The sequence below is a fragment of the Palaemon carinicauda genome, chromosome 1 (genome assembly GCF_036898095.1).
Source record: "Palaemon carinicauda isolate YSFRI2023 chromosome 1, ASM3689809v2, whole genome shotgun sequence".
Classification (NCBI taxonomy): Eukaryota; Metazoa; Arthropoda; class Malacostraca; order Decapoda; family Palaemonidae; genus Palaemon; species Palaemon carinicauda.
The window spans coordinates 156,172,974-156,197,903 of NC_090725.1; the positions used below are offsets into that span (position 1 = coordinate 156,172,974).

Sequence of the window (24,930 nt, forward strand, 5' to 3'; positions counted from 1 at the left end):
ATATCAAAAGTTGATAGGAGACGTAGAAATATTATCAGAACATCTAGGTGTTATGTAAAATCGAAGCACCACTGATGCAGTTTATGCATTTAGACAATTGATGGAACAGTATAGAGAAGGTCTGAAGACTCTGCATTTCGTTTTCATAGATCTAGAAAAGGCATATGGAAGAGTGCCAAGGCAGGAGATTTGTAGATGTCCAAGGGAAATACTGGCACTGGAAAATACAATCGATTCATACAAGAAATGTGTAGGAACGTGGAAGCGACAGTGATAAGTTCTGTTTGAGACACCGAAAGTCTAGAAGTTGAGGCAGGATCACACCTCGGATCTATACTATTCCTCTTTATTATTGTAATGGAATTGATGAAAGAGAACGTGAGGGAGAGACCACCATGGTCGATGATGTATGCAGATAATGTGGTGCTATGTGCTGAGACAAAGGAGTTGTAGGCATGGAGGAAGGCCTTGTAGTATAGAAGAATGAAAATAAGTAGAAGAAAACAGAATAATTGCAACTTGATACACAATTAAATAATAGGAAGGGCATGGTGCTGTATAAAAAAATCTATCAAGAGAGTTGATAAATTCAAAAATTTTGAATCTTTGGTAGATGAAACTGGAAGTGGGGAAGGAGAGTTTAAATGTAGGATAAAATCTGGTTAGGAAAATTAGAGATGTGTCGAATTTATTGTGTGACAGGAAAGTTGTTGTGGTCTATTGGTAACTGCTCTGCCTGGTGATTGCCAGACTGGGGTTTGAGTAACGCTTAAACTTGTTAAAGGTCAAGGTAAAGGTGTATGGTTCCAGTTCCATAAGAATAGATACTCACAAGAATGTCAGCCGGGCAAGCCCAACCTTCCACTGTGGTACCCTACCATAATAGTGGGCTCCCCAAATAAACAGCTTAAACTCGTTGTCCCGGGCTGGAATCAATCTGCTGCTATGCGAATACTAGGCAAACACGTTATCACTGTACTAGCCAAGAAACTTATGCAGTTGGTTCCTTTAGTGTTTGCAACCTCGCCATCTTTGTGAGCTAAGGATGGGGCGTTTGGGGGAGAGACTATTAGTCTACCTGCTGAGTCATCAGCAGCCATTGCCTGGCGCTCCCTTGTCCTAGCTTAGGTGGAGAGGGGGCTTGGGCGCTGGTCATATGTAAATATATAAGGGCAACATCTAGGGCATTGTCCTGCTTGCTAGAGCAATGTCAGTGTCCCTTGCCTTTGCCATTCATGGGCGGCCTTTAAACCAAGAAGACAGATGAAAGTAGATTGAATGCAGCAGAGATGATGATGTTACCCTGAATGTGTGGAGTGGCGAAGGAGGATAGAGTGAGTAATGAATGCATAAGAATTACGACAAGGAAATATTTTGGACCAAAAATATATCAAGTTTTTACGGACAAAGTTAATTCTATAAGTGAGAAGACCATGATCCTGATTAGAAATATTAGAATAGAAGCCCTGATTCATGTAGATGATATGTTTACGAGCAACAAGGAATACAAAGTAGAAATAGATACAAGTAACTGCCGTAGTGTGGAAAAAAACTAAAGAAATTTACCTTTGGTACCAATCCACAGAAGTCAGCGCCAGCGGTATTAGTAATGGTACACAAAACGGTTAGAATGGTTAATGGAGTGGTTAGAAATGGAAGGATACAAACAGTCAAAGAATATAACTACTTAGGAAAATGGTACCCAGAAAAGGGGAACCATAGTATTAGCATAAGTAGGGCTAAAAGGGAGCCAAAATTAGAGTAGGCCTACATGGTTCAAGAAGTTAGGAGGTATAGAACTGTACCAGAGTAGGAGATTTGTCATTGCTTGTGAGAATAAAGATTGGTGAGACAGTATTATTACCTACAATGTTTGCAAATACTGCGACATGGCCGGACCCGGGGTGTAATAAAAGAGAACGAAATGAAAGAAGTAGAGGGGATACGGTACAAGATTTTAAGAGGAATTTTTGAACAGGTTGCAACCACACCTTATTGGGAGATAACAGTGGAAACAGAAATATAGTGAGTTGAAAATAGAATAGAGTATTAAAAGGTGATGCTGTTTCATATCATCGTAACATCAGATGATAAACGATTAGTTAAGGAGATAGTGGAAGACCAAATGAAGGAACCATTTGGGGAATGTTGGGAAAAAAGTCTTTTATAAATGTGAAAAATATATGATATTAAAATGGAAGAGGTAAAAAAGTATAAAAAGTAAGAACTAAAAAAAGAAACACAAAGTAAAGTGGAAAATGAAGTTAAAAGAAAATTCGAAGAAAAGAAAGCAGAAATGACCAAATTGAGATTTGTAAATAATGGGAGAAGAGATTACACAGGCGAACTTACCACCAAGGAAGTAGTAATAATTATGAAAACAAGGGCGAATATTATAAAATTTAAAGAAAATTATGAAAACAGGAATAAAAAGGATAGGTTGTGTGTTGTATATTGAGGCAGATGATACAATTGAACACATGAATGATTAGCTGAAAGGAATTAAGAAAATTTGGAAGCAATAACATATAATTAGGGAAGTTAGAAACACCAACTAAAGATGTTGCCTGATATATTAGATAGGTCCTGGAAGTTAAAAGTAAAAGTATGCAAGCTGTGCTGTCTGTGTAGGATGTTACTGATGACAATGAATTTTCTACAGATTGCAGAACGTTGTACCTTCTACGCTTTTAGTAGTGTGCCCACAATCACTGTGTTGTGGAGAGAGCAACGAGAAACCTGGAACCAGGAAAATCTGACAGGTTGGTCGAATGTATTATTTGTTTTGGCTTATTATCCGGTATTTGAACTTGAATATGGTAGTTTTAATAGTAGAGGACATTGTCTTATTTATTTGGTGAAACATCTTTGCAAATAGCTTTTATTGTTCATTCTGTTTGTTGTTGAAGGATTCGCACGAAAAGGGAACAGGGTTTGTATGCATGATAATGGCCATGTCTAATAACTTGTATTTTTCTACCCTATCGCTATGAGGGTAAGAATTCGACAGTCTAAATGGGTCATAAGGGACATTCTACATGGCTTATAGGTTAGGTTGTGTTAGATGGGAAGATTTAAGATAGGTGGTGTTCTATGTATGATCGAGGTCCTGTCCGTCATTATACAAAGTCTCCAATATAGTAGTTACTGTGTGACTTACAAACCCTCATCCTTTGAATAGAGAGGCTGCTTCTGCCTGAACTGGAATCGGTCATTGAAATGGATAACGAGCAGTTATCTGACTGGAGAAAGTGTGAGGTGTGGAGTTCTCCCCCCTTCTAGTCGGCTCATGACTCACTTTTTACTTCGACTGCTGTGGTGTTCAGACGGACTTTGTAGCGGTTGCCAAAACTGTTGTTTCTTTTTACCTAGCAATGTGCGGTTGTTGAATAATGGGATGGAAACAAGAACTTAGTGTTGTTGGGGGCCGTGCATTTGCTGCACCTTCTCAAGGTGAATCTGGCTGTGGAGCCGCACTCCTGTGCTTCATTCGGGGGCATGTCTGTTTGCAGGCATTTCCCTGCTCTGATTGTTGATCGTGTTCTCCGGTGCAGTGGCATGTGTATGGCCTGAAGAAGTGCTCTAAGCATACATCATTGATGGCCTGGGTAACGCTCAAGAAGATGCTAGTGAGCTTTACCTCTGCTGCTTCCTAGGGGGTGGTGTGCTGCTTCCACCCTTTTGTTTACATCCCGGGATTGATTCCCGGGGAGTAAGCCGTAGAGGAGTTTGTATCGACATCGGATCCTTTTTTAAAGGCCACTCATGAATGGCACGGGCAAGGGACAGTGACATTGCCCTATCAAACAGGACAGTGCCCCAGAGACTAACCATATACACATATGATCAGCGATAAAGGCCCCCCACCACCTAAGTTAGGATCAAGGAGGGCCAGGCTATGGCTGCTGATGACTTAGCAGATAGACCTATAGGTTCCCCCAAGCCCACCATCCTTAGCTCACAAGATTGGTGAGGTTGCAGTGAGCAAAGAAACTAACGAGTTTGAGCGGGACTTGAACCCCAGTCTGGCGTTCACCAGTCAGGGACGTTACTACGATACTCTACTTTGATAGCTGATGGACCTTCTGCTGTGTCCGTACGAGCTGTTGACGATGAATTTAAGCTAAGGAAGGTTTATGCTTACTTACGTCTTTCAGGTAGGCCCTCATTGATTATTTTGAGGGTGGTGGTAGCCAAAGCTAATTCTCCCCCATGTAGCTCCTGGGCAGATATGTGTTTTTGTGTTTCCTGTAGCATCAGTGGCAAAGGGTGTGCTGGTTCCCCGATGTCAGGGAATCCCCACCCCTTTCCCTGTGCCCTTCACCCAGACCATTGTGCCAGGGAGTCCAGGGACTGGTTGTACTCCTTTAGTGTCAGTGGTGTGACTTCGGCCATTGCCATAGTGGGGTCATGGAACCTTTTGAGACTGCCTTCCCCTTCACCTATGACAGTGTACTTCCATTTTTGTGACTCCTGTTGGAACAATCCATGTGGTTTCTCCCTCTTGTGGAGTGTCGTCGGCGGCAATCGCTCAGTCCTTGACCACTTTGCTTGCAGAGCCAGGAGCAAAAGCTGGGGAGCGGAGGAAGTGTGCTAATTTTTCTTCCTCCTTGTTATCCTCTTCTTCGTTCTCCTAGTCAGCCTCTTCTTTGTCCTCCTTCTATGATTCTGACTCTTCATCTCAGGTGAAGAGGAGAAAGAAGAGGAAGAGGAGGTCGAAGAAATCCAGGAAGGCCAGCTGTAATAGGAAGGATAGGGCTGTCTGCGACACTACCTTTCTTTTGAGAGGAGTAGACGATAGGGCCTGTGCACGGGGATGCAGCCGAGACCTTGTGTCCTGATCACGTGTTGTGATCCCTTTGGGCTTTGGCCTGGATCGATGAATGGTGACTTTCCTGGGCTTGACAGGGTCCTAGCCCCATGTCACAAGAACCATGACCCAGGTCTCATGTTGAGGACCACTGGGGTCAGTGCATGGTGCTGCGGCCGGAACCTTGTATCCCAACCACATTTTTCGGCCCCATGGGATGTGTTCTAAGTCATGTGCTTCTACCCCTTCAGGGCCAGTGCACGGGGCTCTGGTCGGAACCTTGTGTCCTAACCTCATGTGGCCCACCTCCCATGCAGCCGAGACACAAGGTTCCGATCGCGGCCCTGGGTGACCTAGGACATTGTGTACCAGCCCCATATTATGGCCCAGGTCCAACCTGTCCAGTCTTGTCCTGGTTACCCTGGTAGCTGGTCAGAACAGATGTGTAAGATCCCATACACAGTTTGTTCCAAGGTGGATGGAGGAGCCGCAGCAACAACCATCTCCCAATCTTCCTGGAGAGGGGTGATTGCTCCTCCCTCTTTCATAGAATGGCTCTCGGACGAGAGAATTGTACCTTTTAACGTAGTCCTTTTGTGCATGCATGCTTTAGTAGATGAAGATTGTGGGATGGTAAGCTTTGCTCTCTGTGCCTCTTGGCACGTAGCCATGGTTGAACATCTACCCCAACCCGTGGTGCCAGAGGCATAGTTTGCCTTTCCGTGTGCTAGTGGGTCAAGTACTAGGAGTTCTTCTGTCGTTTCCGTAGGCTTGGTGGGCCTTAGTAAGCTCTGATTATGTGCCTCATTCTGTCCTGGGGATGGAATGGTCGTACTTCGGGGGTTAGTAGATTCTCCAGAGCGTGCGTACTCAGCCTCGCTTGTGGCTACAGACGACTTTGCTCAGTGTCAGGGTGTCTCGAGAACTCAAGGCCTTAGTCTTGGCCAGCGAAGGCTATCTACCCTGAGTCGAAGAGTTCTTTTGTGAAGGTCCTTGCTCTCATTCATGTGTGCAATGTCTTGGGGTAGACTCCTGTGGCTCTATCTTTGGGGCGGGGGGTTTCGATAATTGATCAGCAATGCGGTGCCCCTCAAGTATTGAAGTCCTAATAGAAGCTGCCCTGGTTGAATCTTGTAGTCTTGGCTTTGGACCGAGTGAATGATCAGTTGTGTTGTTCTGAGAATTCTCTCCATTCTGGTAGGTCAACCAAGTTCATGCCATCCCCACTCTATAGGCAGTCTTAGCCCACCAGACAGCAAACGTATGGGCTAGCTGAGTTTTGAAGGGAGACGCTGTGGTGGCTCACTTTTCAAAGCAGGTTAGCCTGAAGGTGGCGTTGGTGTTGAGAAACCTGTCGGCGGGGTTCCACGTCTCTCCTGCAAGAGAGTCAGATGCAGATGGCAGTGGGTTTGTGGGTGACTGTTTCTTGATCCAATGAGCTGTTGCCTTTAAGGGCTCTGGCTCTTCGAAGGGATCAGCAGCCAAACCTGCAGGTTCGAGATTGGGAAAGGGAGCTGCGCCTGCTTCGAGACCCCGATTTACAACTTGCGCTACCTCTTCAAGAAAGAGCTTGTGTGAGCACAGCCTTTTCTATCACCACAGCCTGCAGCTTCTAGGAATGATGGTTATGGGAACAGGAGAGTGTGAGGGAAACGAGGAGACAAGCATTTCCTCTCTCCCACTATTGAGAGTAGGGGGTTGTTGGACTTGGCATAGGGCTGCATGGTGGAGATGCGAGGTTGAACCTCGTGACGAATGTCCTTTGGACGGCTACTTGCTATTGTTTCTGAACTTCTGTCTCCTCTATCTCCTGTTCCAATCGAGTTCCCAATGCGACAACCAACATTGAGGGAATATCTGGCCTCTTTGGAAGAGTGGAGAGCGATGTTAGAAAAGATTGCACTCGAAGTTGTTCTAGACGGTTCGCTAGACTTCTTCAGTCAACTCTTCCTGGTTGAAAAGGTGACAGGCGGTTGAGGACTGGTCATCGACTTATCTCTTCTGAACAAGTTTATACACTAATCGAAATTCAAGATGGAAACATTGAAGTGTGTGCTGACTTCCATTGTAAAGGGGAGACTTCATGCTTCAATAGAACTGAAGGATGAGTACTTTCAAATGGCTTTTTATCAGACCTCTAGAAAGTACCTCCTCTACTCCTTCTACAGTACAGTATAGGGTACCACTGCAAGACTGTACATTGATCTATGAACAGCTTCCCAGAAGTTTGCTTGGGTGTTCACTGTGATAGGCACTTGGCCCGCTCGTGAGGGATATGTATCTCAATGATTCTCTCATAGCCAATCAGAGGTTGAAGTACTTGGGTATGCTGATAGACTTAGCAGCAGCGAGTCTTTCTCATGGGCAATTGCATCAGCAAGCTCATGGAGGTTGCGCTGTAGTGGTTAGCTGACTGCTGCCGGCGACAACTTGCAGGTGGTCTTTTGGAATGCTAACCTCATTCCGTTACCATACATTTGAATATATTTGATGACACAAGAAATCAATGTAGGCAATAATGAACACAGGATACCACCCCTTTTTTTAAGTTCTGGGAAAGAGGTCCCAACAAGCAATTGTAATCTTCAGGTATGATTTGTCTATACAGTGAACCCTCGCTACTTCGCGGTTCGACCATCGCGGATTCACCACTTCGCGTATTTTTTACATAACCCATATATATACAGTAATATATATATATATATATATGTATGCATGTATTTATGTATATATGTAGGTATGTATATGTGTATACATATAAATATATATATATACACACACACACACACACACATATATATATATATATATATATATATATATATATATATATATATATATATATATATCTAAAGTAGGAAGATGTGATGTAGTTCTAAGGGAAAAGTATGGGAAATATGTCTGGGTAATAAGCAAAACTCTACCTCCAGTTTGTTTCTTCATTATGATCAGAGATAAATGTAAACAAAACATTGGTTGCCATTTTTTATCGTGCTTTTTAGCGTGTTTAGGAAATGCATGATATAAAATCACCTTTAATATTTGTGCCTGTTTTAGTTTAGGGTACTGTAGTACATGCATTAAGTGTTCTGTACATTAAAGGGTAATTTGTTAACAGTACTACTTACAAGGGAAGGTTTTAAAAGTCTGAATATACATGTTGAATAAGTAGGTAAATAGGGTGTCACTACTTCGCGGATTTTCACCTATCGCGGCCGCGACTGGAACCTATCTACCGCGATAAACGAGGGTTCACTGTACCAGCCTTAAATTCCATTTGTGCTGTAACTGGAATACAAATCCATGCTATTTATTAAGGGTATTACTTTCGGTGACTCTGAATGGACAAGCCATTAAAATTTAGCTAGGGTTAACTATCCATCCCGCTAGTTAGTGGGGGATAGGGGGGTAGCTAGCCACTCCTCCCACTCACATACCTGTGATTGAGCTCCCTTTACTTTTGGCTCGGATGGTGAACAATCGTTTCCGCTCTTCATCCTTGCAAATATTTGGACTGCCATTATTGCTATTTTTTCTTTCTCTCTTTTCAGTGTTTGTGTGTGCCGGCCATGCGTACTTACCCTGGACCTGAGGGCCGCACCTGTGGTACTTTCATGTTCGCTGAGGACACCGATCCTCACACCCTTAGGCCTACTTGCAGAGGTCAATGGTGTGATGTGGATAACAAGTTTACTGATTGTCGGGAGTGGTCTGCCTCCCAGTGGGAAAGGTTTGGGCGACGGCGAAAGAAGAAGTCTAAGCGGGACTCTTCTCCTTCGAAGGTTTCTTCAAAACAGAAGAAACCCAAGGCTGCTTCTCCTGCTTCCCGACCTTCCCTCGTAGCTCCTGCTCGTTCGGTCTCCTCTGAGGGACCGTGAAGTAGTAACGCAGGCCAATTAACACCTGAACAACCTTAGTCCTCGAGAGACGATGCCACTTCCCCTAGCGAAGCGACCCCACCTCTCCCCCTCCCCGGGGTGGGTCCATGACTCTTTCTCCCGTTTTACAGGTTTGGTCATCCTTGGGGTTGCTGGGTCCACCCTCCAAGAAGGCCCTGCTGCAGCTTCTTTGCCGTGGTGCTAGCGTGATGTCAGAGGTGTCATCTGCTGTCCATCCTGCCGAAGTTCCTGCCATCATGAGGCTCAATACTACACAGTACTCTAGAAGTTTTATTCCAGCTATGACCAACTTGTGGAATGATCTTCCTAATTGGTTAGTTGAATCAGTAGAACTTTAAAAGTTCAAACTTGCAGCACATGTTTTTATGTTGAACAGGCTGACATAAGTCTTTTTATAGTTTATATATGAAGTACAGTATTTTAATGTTGTTGATGTTTTTAAGATATTTTATTTTTAAATATTTAACTTAGCCGGTGGATATATACTGTATATAGCTAACATCTCCGACGGTCCTGCAGCCGATTCAAAACTCGCGGGCGATCGAGGGGTTGGGTTGCTGGGTGTACACTAGCGCCACCACTCGCCAGGATACCATCACTATTCCAAAGTTCTCCAGTTCTTCTCTGCCGAGTTAGGTGTAAACATTGATTCCTTGCTCGCGCTAACCTCAAGGTTTCTACATTTGGTGAAGTACTTGTTTATGCTTTATGGCTTTCGCTGTGTTGGATATTCTTTCGACTGTTCTTGAACCCTTTTTTGATTTGACTGTTGCTGAACCTTGCTTTGTTTTTTATCTCTCTTTGAACATTCCAATATGGCTGACCCTTCTTTTGTATACTGTATAGAAAATGTGCCAAAGATTGTAACATGCGCCTTCCAAAGGCTTCCATCGATCCCCACTCTATTTGTGCTAATTGTAGAGGTAAAATTTGTCATTTAGGGGATCGATGCGATGAATGTGTTATTTTGTCAGAATTTGAGTGGTTAGAGCATGATAAATATACAGTACTCGTAAACTCGAGAGAGATAGGGTAAGAAGAAGCTCTTCTCGTTCTCAAGAATTTTCCTCTTCCCATGTCCCTGAACCTTTTCCTCCCCCTGTAGTGGTAGTTTCAGAACCCCCTGCTAGCACTAACGAACCTTCACTTAAAGACATGATGAAGGCTATTCATGCTCTTGGTGCAAAGGTCGAATCGCTGGCTACGGATAGAAACCAGCTTATGTCTGATGTGAAGTTTTTAAAAAGTGAAAGTGTTAATGCAAAAAGTGTTAAAAAATGTGTTCAGTGTTGCGGAGGGTTTGTCTGTTCGTACTTGCCGCTCACCCAGTCCGAGACCTCTTTCAAGCTCTCCAACCCCTGGGAGAAGGATTGTCACAAGACCAAAGGGAGCGATAGGTATTAAACCACGAACCGACGTTCCCTCACGAGTTGCAGACGTTGCTCCTCACGTTCGTCCTTATTATAAGAGAGGTGAGACTAAGTTCTCCTCGTCCTCCGGTGACGTTCATGTTAGCAAGAAATCCTGGCGTCAGGTTTCACGACCTCTTGAAAGAAAATTGGTTCCTTCAGAACAAAGTCAACGTCCTGGCTGCAGTCACTGGAGCAGCCCGGAACGTATACCTTCATCAGAGGAAGGTTCGCCGGCTAAACGCTCTTTTTTAACGTCAGATTTTGTGGCTCCGGAGGCCCCTGCTAAGAGTCACGGTGCCATTGTTTTATCTGGTCGTTCCAGACGTGACTTGAGTGCTGCTACTCCTGTTATTAGTGCTCACGTTTATGAACTAACGTTCTCGACGTCACAGTCTGTTCCTTGTGTTCAAGATCCTAACTTTAGTGTTTTGCAGGACATGCAGTCTAAGCTGTCCACCTTAATGCAGGCCTATGGTCCTGCTCCTGTTCGACAGGAACCCTTACTTGCAGTGCGTCACGGTTCCGTTAAGCGTGACTCAGTTCATCAATCATCTAAGCGTGAGGCTTTACGTCATGCTGACGTGAACCCTAGTGTTAACCTTGCTGTCAAGCGAGATGCTTATCGTAAATCTCGACGTGACGTCGAACGTCAGTCCTTACAGTCCAACCGTGACTTCGAGCTGCAGTCACTGCAGTCACTGCAGTCTCGATGTGACGTTGAGTGTCAGTCACCGCAGTCGCGACGTGATGTTGAACTTCAGACACCGCAGTCACAACGTGACGTCAAACGTCAGTCACTGCAGTCACGACGTGACGTCGACCCTCCTGCCTTGACTGCTGCTCAGTTGCAGGTTGATGCTTCTCGACCTTCTTTGACTTCACCTTCTCACAAGAATATCGTTTTGTCGGATGAAGTTTACTCTGAAGAGGAAGCTGACGATCCTCTTTCAACTAATGTACCGTTGGGGAACCTGTCTGAAGAAGAAGAGCCTAGAGTTGCCCAACAATCTCTAGATTTTAAGAAAATTATGAATGTTTTTAAAGAAGTTTTTCCGGCTCATTTTGTGACTGCTGCTCCACGTTCGCCTCCTTCAGAATTTACTTTAGGCGTGACTGCTACAGCTCCCTCTTATACGAAGTTAGTGCTCTCTCGATCTTCTAAGAGGGCCATGCGTCTGCTGGGAGACTGGTTGGAGACCAAAAGAAGTCTTGGAAAGTCTTCCTTTGACTTCCCTCCTTCTAAACTGGCTTCTCATTCGAGCGTCTGGTATGACACGGGAGAAGTTCTCGGCTCGGGAGTACCTGCCTCTGCCCAGGGAGACTTCTCAAGCCTGGTAGACTCTCCTCGTCGTCTAGCCATGAGACGCTCCAAGGTGTTGTGGACTTCTTCAGAGCTTGACCATCTGCTTAAAGGAGTCTTTCGTGCATTTGAAGTATTCAACTTTTTGGATTGGTCGTTGGGGGCCTTGAGTAAGAAGGTGTCTCCTTCTAACAATGATGCTGTCATACAGATTATGTCCTGTATGGACAAGGCTATAAGGGACGGTTCTAACGAACTTGTGGCGATTTTTACTGCAGGAGCTAAAGAAGAGGGAGTCATTGTGCTCATTTCTTTCTTTGGGAGTTACTCCGTGCCAGAAGTCGGAGCTCCTTCTTGCTCCTTTATCGTGTGCACTGTTTCCCCAAGATCTTATCAAGGATATAGCGTCATCTCTTGCCTTGAAGGATACTCATGATTTAGTTGCTAAAACAGCTTGCAAAGTTTTGCCATTATCTTTTTCAAGCAGCAAACCCAAGTTAGATACACATGCTTCCAGATTCGTTCCTCCCTTTCGTGGCAGAGCCTCCAACAGAGGCACCTCTCGTTCTGACGGAAGACGAGGTAAGAGAAGGGGGGCCAGATCCAGCCGTGGCAGAGTCTGACTGCCCACAGCCTCAGACAGCAGTAGGGGCCAGATTGACGAACTTCTGGTAGGCGTGGGAGAGAAGGGGAGCGGACCAATGGTCTGTCCTCTTATTGAAGGAGGGTTACAAAATTCCTTTTGTAAGGAAACCTCCTCTTGTTCGAAACCCAATAGACCTCTCTCCCAGGTATCGAGAGGAAGCAAAGAGACAGGCCTTACAACTTCAGGTGTCTCTTTTGTTAGAAAAGGGGGCGGTGGTGAAGGTCTTGGACCATCAATCCCCAGGTTTTTACAACCGTCTCTTCCTGGTTCCAAAGAACACAGGAGGTTGGAGACCAGTGCTAGATGTGAGTGCGCTCAACGTGTTCATGTTGAAAACAAAGTTCACGATGGAAACATCCAAATCTGTTCTAGCAGCAGTAAGGGAAGGCGACTGGATGGTCTCTCTCGATCTCCAGGACGCTTACTTTCATTTCCCTATCCATCCAACCTTCCAACGTTATCTAAGGTTCATGTACGGGAAAGAAGTGTACCAGTTTCGAGCTCTGTGCAGCGGCCTTAGCCCTGCTCCTCTAATATTTACAAGGCTCATGCGGAATGTAGCGAGCTTCCTACATTCATCAGGGATCAGAGCCTCCCTTTACTTAGACGACTGGTTAATCAGGGCGTCTTCATTAAACCGCTGTCTGAAGGATCTCATATGGACGTTGGACCTAGCCAAAGAATTAGGTCTCCTAGTGAACAAGGAGAAGTCACAACTGACTCCCTCCCAGACTATTCTTTATTTGGGGATGGAGATACAGAGTCGAGTTTTTCGGGCTTTTCCATCGCCCACAAGGCTAGAGCAAGCTCTCTTAAAAATTCATCAATATCAGAAGAAGAGCAGTTGTTCTGTAAGATTATGGATGAGCCTCTTGGGAACTCTATCATCACTGGATCAGTTTGTCTCCCTGGGAAGGCTCAACCTTCGCCCTCTCCAGTTTCATCTCAACCAACATTGGAACAAGGAGAAGGGCTTGGAAGCAATTTCCATTCCACTCACGAACTCTGTCAAGACTTGCCTGAATTGGTGGGACGTCAACCTCAGACGTCGGGAGGGTCTCTCGCTTGCCCCCAAGAACCCAGACCATGTGTTGTACTCAAACGCCTCGGACTTGGGATAGGGAGCGACTCTAGGCAAACTAGAATGCTTGGGTCTTTGGTCCAAAGATCAGGGGAAGCTTCATATAAACCACAAGGAGCTACTGGCGGTTCATTTGGCCTTGAAAAGTTTCGAAAGTCTGATTCGGAACAAGGTGGTGCAGGTAAACGTGGACAATACCACAGCGTTAGCCTACATCTCAAAGCAAGGCGGGACCCACTCGCAGTCCCTTTACTTAACCGCAAGGGATATCCTAGTTTGATCAAAGGAAAGAAACATCTCCCTTCTTACGAGATTCGTTCAGGGAGAAAAGAATGTGATAGCAGACTGCCTCAGCAGAAGAGGACAAGTCATCTTCACGGAATGGACGCTTCATCAGGAGGTGTGCGAAAAACTATGGAGGATATGGGGTCGTCCTACCATAGACCTGTTCGCGACTTCGTTAACAAAGAGACTCCCAACTCACTGCTCTCCAGTCCCAAATCCAGAGGCAGTCCACATAGACGCATTCTTACTGGACTGGTCTCACCTGGAAATTTATGCATTTCCTCCCTTCAAGATCCTTCGCAAGGTTCTACAGAAGTTTGCCTCTCAAGAAGGGACCAGGTTGACGTTGGTTGCTCTCCTCTGGGCCCTCAAGGGAATGGTTCACCGAGGTACATCAATGGCTGGTGGACATTCCAAGAAGTTTGCCATTGCGGTTGGATCTTCTCCGACAACCTCACATAAAAAGATTCCATCAAAGCCTCCCCGCGCTTCGTCTAATTGCCTTCAGACTATTGAAAGACTCTTTAGAGCTCGAGGGTTTTCGAAGGAGGTAGCTAGAGCTATTGCCAGGGCAAGGAGATCCTCTACCATCAGGATCTACCAATCCAAATGGGAGGTATTTCGTGATTGGTACAAGTCCACCTCTGTTTCCTCATCCGGTACCACTGTAGCACAGATCGCTGACTTCCTGCTTCATGTTAGAATTAACCGTAACCTTTCTGCCTCTACTATTAAAGGCTACAGGAGCATGTTAGCTGCAGTGTTTAGGCACAGGAAGATGGAACTGTCTAACAATAGAGATCTTCAAGACCTTCTCAAGTCTTTCGAGATTTCCAAGGAGCGTCAAATTACTACTCCAGCTTGGAACTTGGATGTTGTCCTTAAGTTTCTCATGTCTGAGAGATATGAACCTCTGCACTCAGCCTCTCTCAAAAACCTTACTTTCAAGACTCTCTTTTTAGTGAGTCTAGCTACCGCAAAGAGTTAGTGAAGTGCATGCCTTCAGCAAGAATATCGGCTTCTGCTCTAATAAGGCAGTATGCTCCTTGCAACTTGGTTTCTTGGCCAAAAATGAGCGTCCATCTCATCCATGGCCAAAATCTTTTGAGATTCCCAACCTGTCGGATGTAGTTGGTGATGAAATTGAAAGAGTCTTGTGCCCTGTAAGAGCTCTAAAATTTTATCTGGACAGAACCAAAACTTTACGAAGTAAATCAGAGGCTTTATGGTGTTCGGTCAAGAAGCCCTCCTTATCAATGTCGAAAAATGCCTTATCATATTTTGTCAGATTTTTAATTAAAGAGGCTCACATTCACTGCAGTGAGACTGACCTTAGATTATTGAAAGTTAAGACTCATGAAGTCAGAGCAGTGGCAACGGCAGTGGCTTTCAAGCAAAATAGATCCCTTAGAAGTATTATGGACGCAACCTTTTGGAGGAGTAAATCTGTGTTCGCTTCACATTATTTAAGGAATGTCCAGACTCTTTATGATGACTGCTACAAGTTGGGACCATTCGTAGCAGCGAGTGCAGTAGTGGGTGAAGGTTCTACCACTACATTCCCTTAATCCCAATACCTTTTTTCTTCTCTTGAAACTACAGTATTGTTTTTTAGGTTGTATGTTGAGACTGAGACAGTCTTCCGCAATCTTTTTATTTAGCGGGTGGTCAAACTTGTTTCTTGAGAGCCCCCAGATCAATGGTATTGTTGAGGTCCTGTCATAGGGGTGTTCACCCCAGATATGACAGCTCCTAGAGGTCTTTCAGCCCCCTGAGTGGATCGCTGGGCTTCATAAGGATAGCGGACTAATGAGGCAGAGTATCGTCAAAGTCAGCTTCCTTATCAGATACTAATCTTTAAGTTTGTTTTATATCAAAACTCTTGAGCTATATTCCTACAATGTTTAATGCTGGTCTCTTACCCTTCACCAAGGGTGTGAATCAGCTATATATATATACACCGGCTAAGTTAAATATTTAAAAATGATATTTTCATATTAAAATAAATTTTTGAATATACTTACCCGGTGGATATTAATAATTTAACGCCTCCCTTCCTCCCCTCTAGAGACCCTACGGGCAGAGAAGACCTGGAGAACTTTGGAATAGTGATGGTATCCTGGCGAGTGGTGGCGCTAGTGTACACCCAGCAACCCAACCCCTCGATCGCCCGCGAGTTTTGAATCGGCTGCTGGACCGTCGGAGACGTTAGCTATATATATATATCCACCGGGTAAGTATTTTCAAAAATTTATTTTAATATGAAAACATCATTTTAATTGTTCATCACTAATATCATTTATTTATTTCCTTATTTCCTTTCATCACTGGGCTATTTTTCCCCGTTGGAGCCCTTGGTCTTATGTCATCTTGCTTCTCCAACTAGGGTTGGGGCCTAGCTAGTAATAATCATAATAATATCAATAATAATAATGATAATAATAATAATGATAATAGATAAATAATAAGTACTGAATAATAGATAATAAATGATAAATAATAAATAATAAAATAGATAAATAATAAATAACAAAATAGATAAATAAATAAATAGATAGTAAATAATAAATACTAAATAACAGATAATAAAATAATGATAAATAATAAATAATAAAATAAATAAATAATAAATAATAATAACTCTTACTTGTGAAAAAGGCATCTGGAAGCTGGAGACCAGTCATCGATCTCTTAGCACTAAACAAATTTATCAGACAAACTCTGTTCAGCATGGAGATGGCAAATACGGTCAGACAAGCGGTAAGACTACAGGACTTCATGTGCGTGCTGGATCTCAAGAATGCATACTCCCAGATCCCAGTTCATCCGTCTTCAAGGGAGTATCTAAGGATCATACTCGACAGTAAGAAATACCAGTTCAAGGTAATGTGCTTCGGTTTTTCCAAGGCACCTCAGGTCTTCATGTGAGTATTCGCCCTAATTTAATCCTTGTCTCACAGGGCCAGCATCCATCTCCTAAGATATCTGGACGACTGGCTCATCCTGGGAGACTGATGGCAACTGTTCTTCAACACCGAGACAGACCTCTAGCGTTTTGCCAAGATCAGGGGATTGTGGTAAACCTCAAGAAGTCATCCCTGCTCCCCTTCAAAGACGGGTATTCCTAGGTATGATCATCGACACCTATCAACAGAAAGTCTTCCCATCAGACGACAGGGTACAGAGACTGAGGAAGGTAGAAAGATCCTTCCTCAGACGAGAAGAGCTGCTAAACCAGCGATGGCTGTCTCATAGGTCACCTATCATCCCCGGCCTGTCTAGTGCCAAACGGCCGCCTCAAGATCCAATCTCTCCAATGGCCTCTGAAGTTCAGGGGGAATCAGACCAGCCATTCCCTGGAACTTCTAGTTCCCATAGGACTAAAAGAGCAGATGGATCTCAGGTGGTGGTTGGCAGACGAGAACCTCTGCAGGGGTGTCGATCTTCTCTTTTCTCCACCGGAATTGATACTCTATCCAGATGCATCAAAAAAAGGGTGAGGGGCCCATATGCTGAACCACACGACCTCAGGCTTTTGATCTGAGTCGGAAGGGTATCAGCACATAAAGCCCAGCACACACTATGATTCGTATATCAATCTCGTGGTGCAGTAGTGGTGTTGAAAAAACTTTTGTTCCGTAACTGAAATACAAACCACGCTATTTATTATGGGTAATTACTTCGGCGTAGCTGAAATGACGAGCCATTAGATTTTTAACGAGGGTTTACTACCCCACCGCTAGTTAGTGGGAGGGTAGGGAGGAGTAGCTTGCTCCCCCCCCACCCCCCTCACACACACCTGTGAATACTTCACTTTGCTTTTGGCTCAGGTGGCAGACGGACGTGTCCTCTTTCACCCCCGCTTTTTGTCAGCCATTAATCTGTTTTTGCTTTTCCTTTTTCCAGAGTGTTGTGAAGTTGGCCTCTGCCCTCATGCATAAGTGTCCTGGGTTACCTGACCGCCCTTGTGGCACGTTTATGTCGGCGGTCGACACAGATCCCCACACCTTGTGTCCTCATTGTAGGGGCCAACGGTGTGATAGTGGTAATGTATGTGGTGAGTGTAGGGAGTGGTCTACCTCCCAGTGGGAGAGGTTTGCCCGGTGCCGGAAGAAGAAGTCCAAATGGGATATTTCTTCTTCAAAGGTTTCTTTGAAGAGAGAAAATCCCAAGGACTCTTCTTCCGTAGCCCAAACCTCCTCCGAAGCTCCCACTCGATCGGTTTCTCCCGAGAAGCCGTCGAGTGGTAGCGTAGGCCGTAGTTCTGTTGACCGATCCCGGGGTGCGGGAGAGGGCGTTGCCTCCCATAGCGAGGCAGCTCCCCCTTCTCCCCCCGGAGGAGGATATTTCTCTGACTGTGAATAATAATGATTTATTATAGCTTTGGGCTTCTTTGGGGCTTCAGGGTTCGCCCTCCAAGGAAGCCCTGTTTGACATGATCAAATAAGGAACGGCTGTCAAACAATCGCCGACGGTAGCAGAGATAGATCCTCTGTCTATCGTCAACGTTGTTGTGACGGAGGCCTCTGATGTGTCATCTCAAGCCCCTGTTCCTGTTGTTGCTGCGGTAGCTGAAGGCTTAGTTTCTCCCTCCGAACTTCTTTCGAGGGAGGAATTAAGTCCTACAGTCTTTCCTGCCGGTGATTCTCCCCCTCGGGGGAGTTCACTCACAGAGACTCCTCTTCGGAGGCCTGCTGATGGTTAGCTTGCTGATCCCACGGCCCCTAGAGGGCGTATAAGGCGGAAGGCTCGTCTTCCCCTTCGCCGTAGAGGCCTTCCTTCTCCTCACAAGGGAGTGAGGAGGCGCCTCTTCGGTTCGTCATCCCCGCAGTCCTCCCCTGAGGAGCCTCGTCGTTTGCCGATCCTGCCAGCTACCACCTTGTACCTCTCTGGAGATCGTTCGCGATCTCCTTTGGTGGAAGGTCGTTCTTACTCAGGACACTCTGACCTTTCGCCCTCCAGACCTGCTGACCTGCCTTCGCCTTTCCAGGCTGCTGATGCGCTGTGGGCGCCTACACACCCTGTTATGACACAGCCAACGGTCCCTTCGGGGCACAAGGGACTTGAGCGCAAAGTTGTGTCTCAGTCCCTTAAGCGCCAGGTAACCCCTGCGCGCCATCGACCTGTTGCAGTTGTTCCTGACTTAGCGCCCCAGCGCGTGCGCTCTCCTGCTGTGGATCCTGTGTCTACGTGCCAGGGTTCCCCTGCGCGCCTACGACCACCTGCGCGCCAGCGCGCACCTGCAGTTCCCGCAATAGCGCGCTGGCGCTCACTTGCGCACAAGCGCGCACCTGTGTCATCTGTTCCTGTTACAGCGCGCAAGCGCTCGCCTACACGTCAGCGCTCTAAGGAGGTCCTTGAGTTAGCGCACAGGCGCTCTCCAGACCTTCAGCGCGCTCCAGTGCCTCAGCGCACATCTGGGCTCAAGCGCGCAGTTGCAGAAGTTCCTGATATAGCGCGCAAGCGCTCACCGGCGCGCCAGCACACATCTGCGCATCAACGCACAGCCCTGGAGTCTCCTAAGTTAGTGCACAGGCGCTCATAGGGACTTCAGCGCTCTCCAGCCCAACAGCGCACTCCTGTGCACCCGCATCCTGATGCACGCCATGCGCGCCCACGATCTCCTGCGCGCCACGCGCGCCCACGATCTCCGGATCAGAGCGCAGTTCCTGTTCCTCCTGCTCGCCAGCTGTCACCTGCTCGCCAGCATGCGCAGTCTCCATCACGCGCCTACGAGGTTGCGCAAACGTGCCCTCGCCCTCTGCTTCATCCAGACCCACGCGCCCCACGACCGCGCGCTAGAGATATTTCTCCTGTGCGCACGCAACAGATTCGCCCTCACGGTCCCTTCAGCAGGTTCCTGCGGGCGCGAGCAATCACTTGCGCACGCGCATGCGCTCACCCAGCCCCCTGCGCTAACCCGCGCTCCATCACCTGCTCGCCATCGCTCGCCCGCGTGCCCTCGCCATCACCTTCGCGCGCGAACATTCTCCCGCGCGCGACCCGGGGCAGGGTGTTTCATAGCGCCACCAGCGCGATCGCCAGCGCGATCCAACAGGCGAAACTTCAGGGCATCAGACGGCCAGGTCATCGTCTTATCGTTCCCCTCCCCGCAAGCGCAGAACAGCGCGCTCGTCAGAGGAGGGGAGGTTTCCGGACAGGTCCAAGGACTCCTTTTCCTTCTCAGCATCTTTTCAGGCGGACCCTTGTGTAGTTACTCCTCCTAGGGATCGAACGATCCCCTTCCCTCCAGAGGGAGTGTCTGACAAAGCGTGACTGTCAGCCAGCAGCCCTGGTTTGGGACTATTGTCAGAGCTCTCATACAGGCTTTTAAGCCTGTATTCTCTGAACTAGGTCACAAAGCAGTGGCGGCTTCTTCTCCCCTGAAGAGGAAGAGAAGAGTTCCCTCCATGGTGACTTCTCCTAGGGCTAAACTGTCTCCTCGGAAGTCCTTGCAAAAGGCTCCCTCTCCCCCTAAGACTTTCTCTCCTTCCCCTGCGGACAAGGATTTTCCGTCCTCTGGGGATTCGGGTGAGGCGGGTCTTTCGCCCATCGCACCACTGGGGGAAACTCCGCCTCCCCCCGAGAAGTCTTCCCGCATTGGGGTTGAGAAGAGCCTTCCACTATCGTTACTAGAGTCCTGTATCCCTCCCAGGAGAGAGCCGAAGGACTCGAAGACTTTGCCTAAGTTTTCGGCAAGGATCAAACAGGAGCCAGCCAGACCCTCGGAGAAAGTCCACGAATCCCCCCAGGAAGAGCCTCTGGGATCAGGAGACTTTGCTGCTAGCCCTTCGGGAGGAGAGCTTCAAGAGTCTGAACATGCGTTTTGGCAAGTTCTGACCCTCATGAGAAATCTCAACGGGTTTCCTGACCCAGAGATCCCCCCTCGTGAGGGCAAGGACACGGTCTTGAACCGAGTCTACGGTACCCAGAAGCCTTCTAGGGCCAGTGCAGCTTTGCCCTGGTCACAGGGGGTGAAGAGTGCCAGAGACAAGGTTGAAGGCCAGCTCTCTGAGCTTGCCTCCTCCAGCAAGTCCAGCTCCGGTAACAAGCTCTTCCCTCCTCCTCGAGTCCATCAGAGGAGGTACTTTGAGATCTTGGAGGAGACTTGTTTAGCTCTTCCTTTGCACCATTCTCTGTAAGAGCTTACCGGGAGAGTCCCTCTAGAGAGACTCTCCAACAGGCACGTCTCGTATTCGGCAACAGAGATCTCAAGCCAGGAGAAGGTTGCGAAGTGTGCCATGCAGGCAACCTCGTGGCTGGATATCTGGCTAGGGTCTCTGGGCATCCTGGTGCGATCTGAGGAATTGTCCAAGGAAAGCACCAGGAGGGCATTGCAGACCTTTTTGCTCTCAGGCACGCGGACCATCGAGTTTCTAGCCCACCAAGTCTCGAGCTTGTGGGCTAACACGATCCTGAAACGACAGGACGCAGTGGCTGAGAGATTCCATCAAAAGGTCCCCAGTACCGACGTGAGCAGGCTCAGACATTCTTTCGTCCTCGGTAAGAATCTGTTTGAGCCTAAGGATGTGGAGCAGGCCGCTGAGAGGTGGAGGAAATCCAATTAGGATTCCCTTCTCCATAGGGCCCTAACATCGAGGCCCTACAAACCTCCAGCAACCCAACAGCCCCTTCCTGCCGAGAATGAGAAGAAGACAACAGCAGCAAAGACAAAGGTGTCTAAGCCCTTTCCTGCCAAGGGCAAGAGGGACAAAAAGTCCTCCAGGGGAGGAAAAATTCCTAGAGGGAGCGGCCGAGGTCGCAAACGCTAGAATTGGCAGTCCCCCTGCATGTCCAGCAGTGGGGGGATGCCTACAGAGTTGCGCAACAAGGTGGCAGCAACTCGGGGCAGATCCCTGGACGATCTCCGTGATCGGTCAGGGATATCGCGTCCCGTTCACAACATCTCTACCTCCCCTGACAGCGAATCCAGTGTCGTTGAGCTGCCTTACCATGGGATCGGTAAGGGGGCAAGCCCTTCGGGCAGAAGTTGAGACCATGTTGAAGAAAGACGCTCTCCAAGAGGTAGTCGACGGGTCCCCTGGCTTCTACAGTCGACTCTTTCTTGTAAAGAAGGCGTCTGGAGGCTGGAGACCAGTCATCGACCTCTCAACCCTGAACGGGTTTGTCAAACAGACACCGTTCAGCATGGAGACGGAAGACACGGTCAGGCTTGCAGTGAGACCACAAGACTTCATGTGGACACTGGACCTGAAGGACGCGTACTTCCAGATTCCAATCCATCCGTCTTCAAGGAAGTACTTAAGATTTTGCCTAGACAGCAAGATCTACCAGTTCAAGGTGCTGTGCTTTGGTCTCTCCACAGCACCGCAAGTGTTCATCAGAGTGTTCACCCTGATTTCATCATGGGCTCACAGGATCGGTATCCGTCTCCCGTCTCTTTCGTTACCTGGACGACTGGCTGATCCTAGCAGACTCGGAGGCAACCCTTCTTCGTCACCGAGACAAACTTCTGGAACTTTGCCAAGATCTAGGGATCATGGTAAATCTCGAGAAGTCCTCCCTGCTGCCCACTCAGAAACTGGTATACCTAGGCATGGTCATAGACACCAATTTCCACAAAGCCTTCCCATCAGACGACAGGATAGCAAGGCTGAGGAAGGTCGCGAGGCCTTTCCTCAGACGAGAAGAGCTCCCAGCCCAAGCGTGGTTACGTCTCCTCGTCTACCTCTCATCCCTGGCCCGTCTAGTTCCCAATGGTCGCCTCAGAATGAGATCTCTCCAGTAGCGACTAAAATCTCGGTGGAATCAAGGTCACGATTCCCCAGACACTATGATCCCCATGGGTTCTGCGGAACTGACGGACCTTCAGTGGTGGGTGGCAGACGAGAACCTACGGAAGGGAGTGGATCTTCTCGTCCTCCCCCCAGATTTGATGTTGTTTTCGGACGCATCAAAGAAAAGGTGGGGGGCCCACGTTCTGAACCACAGGACCTCAGGCCTGTGGTCAGAATCAGAAAAGTACCTCCATATAAACCTGCTAAAAATGAAGGCCGTATTTCTGGCTCTTCAACAGTTCCACCAAGCCCTGGCGGGCCACTATGTGGTGGTGATGAGCGACAACACAACAGTAGTGGCTTATATCAACAAGCAGGGGGGTACCTTTTCAGAACAGCTGTCTCATCTTGCAGTAGAGATACTGAGATGGACCGAAGTCCACTCAATCACACTTTCGGCTCGCTTCATTCCAGGCAAGAGGAATGTGCTCGCTGACAGTCTGAGCAGAGCGACACAGATAGTGAGTACCAAGTGGTCTTTGGATTGTCAAGTAGCCAACAAAGTCCTGACTTTGTGGGGTTCCCCAACTTTGGATCTGTTCACTACAGCGCTGAACTTCAAACTTCCGCTGTACTGCTCCCCAGTCCCGGATCCCAAGGCTCTCTGGCAAGATGCCTTCCAACAACGGTGGGACAACATTGATGTCTACGCCTTTCCCCCGTTCTGTCTGATGAGGAGGGTGCTCAACAAGACCAGAACATCGGTCAATCTGTCGATGACCCTGATAGCTCCGCTATGGCATCACGCAGAATGGTTTCCAGATCTTCTGCAACTCCTCACGGAGCTTCCGAGAGAACTCCCTCCACGACACGAGCTACTCAAACAACCACACGCCAACATCTTTCACAAAGCCGTAGCTTCGCTTCGACTTCACGCCTGGAGACTATCCAGCATCTCCTCACTGAGAGAGGATTTTAGCAACAAGTTGCGAACACCTGCGTAGGTCATCCACAGGGGTCTACCAGGCGAATTGGCGAGTCTTTTGTGGTTGGTGTCGCGGAAGGGGTATCTCTCCACTCGATGCCACTATTCCAGCAATAGCGGAGTTCTTTGTGTATTTGCGGGAAGAAATGCGCCTTTCAGTCTTGGTGGCGAAAGGCTATCGCTCAGCCTTAAGTCTAGCCTTCAGGTTCAAAGGAGTGGACATTTCTTCCTCGCTGGGACTTTCCCTACTCATACGGAGTTCTCAGGTCTCTTAAGAGACCTCCCTACGAACCATTACGCCAGGCTTCTGATTGCCACCTTACTTGGAAGACGGTGTTCCTGCTAGCTTTGGCCTCGGCCAAGCGAGTCGGCGAACTTCATGGTCTCAGATACGATATCGCCCATTCAAGGGGATGGTGGGAGGTAACGTTCAGGTTCGTCCCTGAGTTTGTTGCCAAGACTCAGAATCCGGGAGTGCCGGACCCTCGGTTCGACTCTTTCCAGGTTTCGAGTCTTCGTTTTGTAACAGATGACCCAGACCATCTCCTACTGTGCTCAGTAAGGAGTCTGAGGCTGTATCTTAAGAGAACGGCTGCAGTTCGTCCCCAGGTACAAGCCTTGTCTGTGAGCACCGGGAGAACAAAGAGGAGGCTCACCAAGAATACCATCTCGGCCTGGATTCGCAAGGTGATACAGTAGGGTCCCGAATTATGCGAGAATTTGGTCGATGAAAGGCCTCGTGTAATTGGAAATTCGTATATTTCGAAACACATCATGGCGGCAAACAGCAACCTACCCGTCAATTTTTTTTTCACTCCATTTCTAGCTTTCTAGCTATATATATACTGTATATACACTGTGTGTGTGTATGTATGTGTGTCTGTATGTATATATTATATATATATAAAATATATATATATATATATATATATATATATATATATATATATATATATATATATATATATATATATATATATATACTGTAGCTTTTATCTTAACAATACTGTAAGAAATCCTTCTTATAGATTTTTTTTATAAAATACTGTACAAAATTTCTTTTATGGATAAATAAAACTAAAAAGTTGTTAAAGTTTTGATAATTTTCTATGACTGTAGTATTTACTACTGTACTATGCATAGCTTACTGTTTTCAGTATTTTCCGAATGATGTAGAATTATTTCCTATAGATACAAAAAACAAAAAAGGGGTTTTCAAGGTTTGATACAGTACGTATCTAGCAATAGTTAAAAATTACAGTATAGTACTGTATATCCATGATGACACTCCCACACGTAAACACGGCCACTAGGCGCAAGTGTGCACTAGGCTGCTGTACGATAATAACGCTTTTTTTGCCCTGAGCGGTCATTTCACTAATGATAATTTTTCAAAGTAAATATAATTTCTTTATGCTTATAATTCGTAATTATAGTTAAAAGTAGGGATATTAATTAAATGGTTGAGTAAAAAAAACAATTAATACTACTATTATTTAATTTCAAATGGCTACATAATACTGAATATTCTAATGGGTTCTTTTTATCTTCAATCGTAAATCTTACGCCTGGATAAGCAACAAAAGGAAAGGGATAGGTCTCTCTCTCTCTCTCTCTCTCTCTCTCTCTCTCTCTCTCTCTCTCTCTCTCTCTCTCTCTCTCTCTCTCTCTCTCTCTCTCTCTCTCTTCATATCGTTTCCTGTATAGTTTTCAAATATGTTCGTCATACATTTGTACATTATTTATCCACTTTATTCTCTCTCTCTCTCATTTC

General features: G+C 46.7%; 1 protein-coding gene across 1 annotated transcript in view; it reads left to right on the forward strand.

Moving 5' to 3' along the window:
- The first annotated feature begins 2,625 nt into the window (after positions 1-2,625).
- SerRS-m (Seryl-tRNA synthetase, mitochondrial) overlaps positions 2,626-24,930 on the forward strand; it is a 227,140-nt gene continuing 204,835 nt past the window's right edge. The window contains exon 1 of the mRNA XM_068386022.1: positions 2,626-2,762. The gene's annotated coding sequence lies outside the window, so the exon portion shown is untranslated. The remainder of the gene's footprint in view (positions 2,763-24,930) is intronic.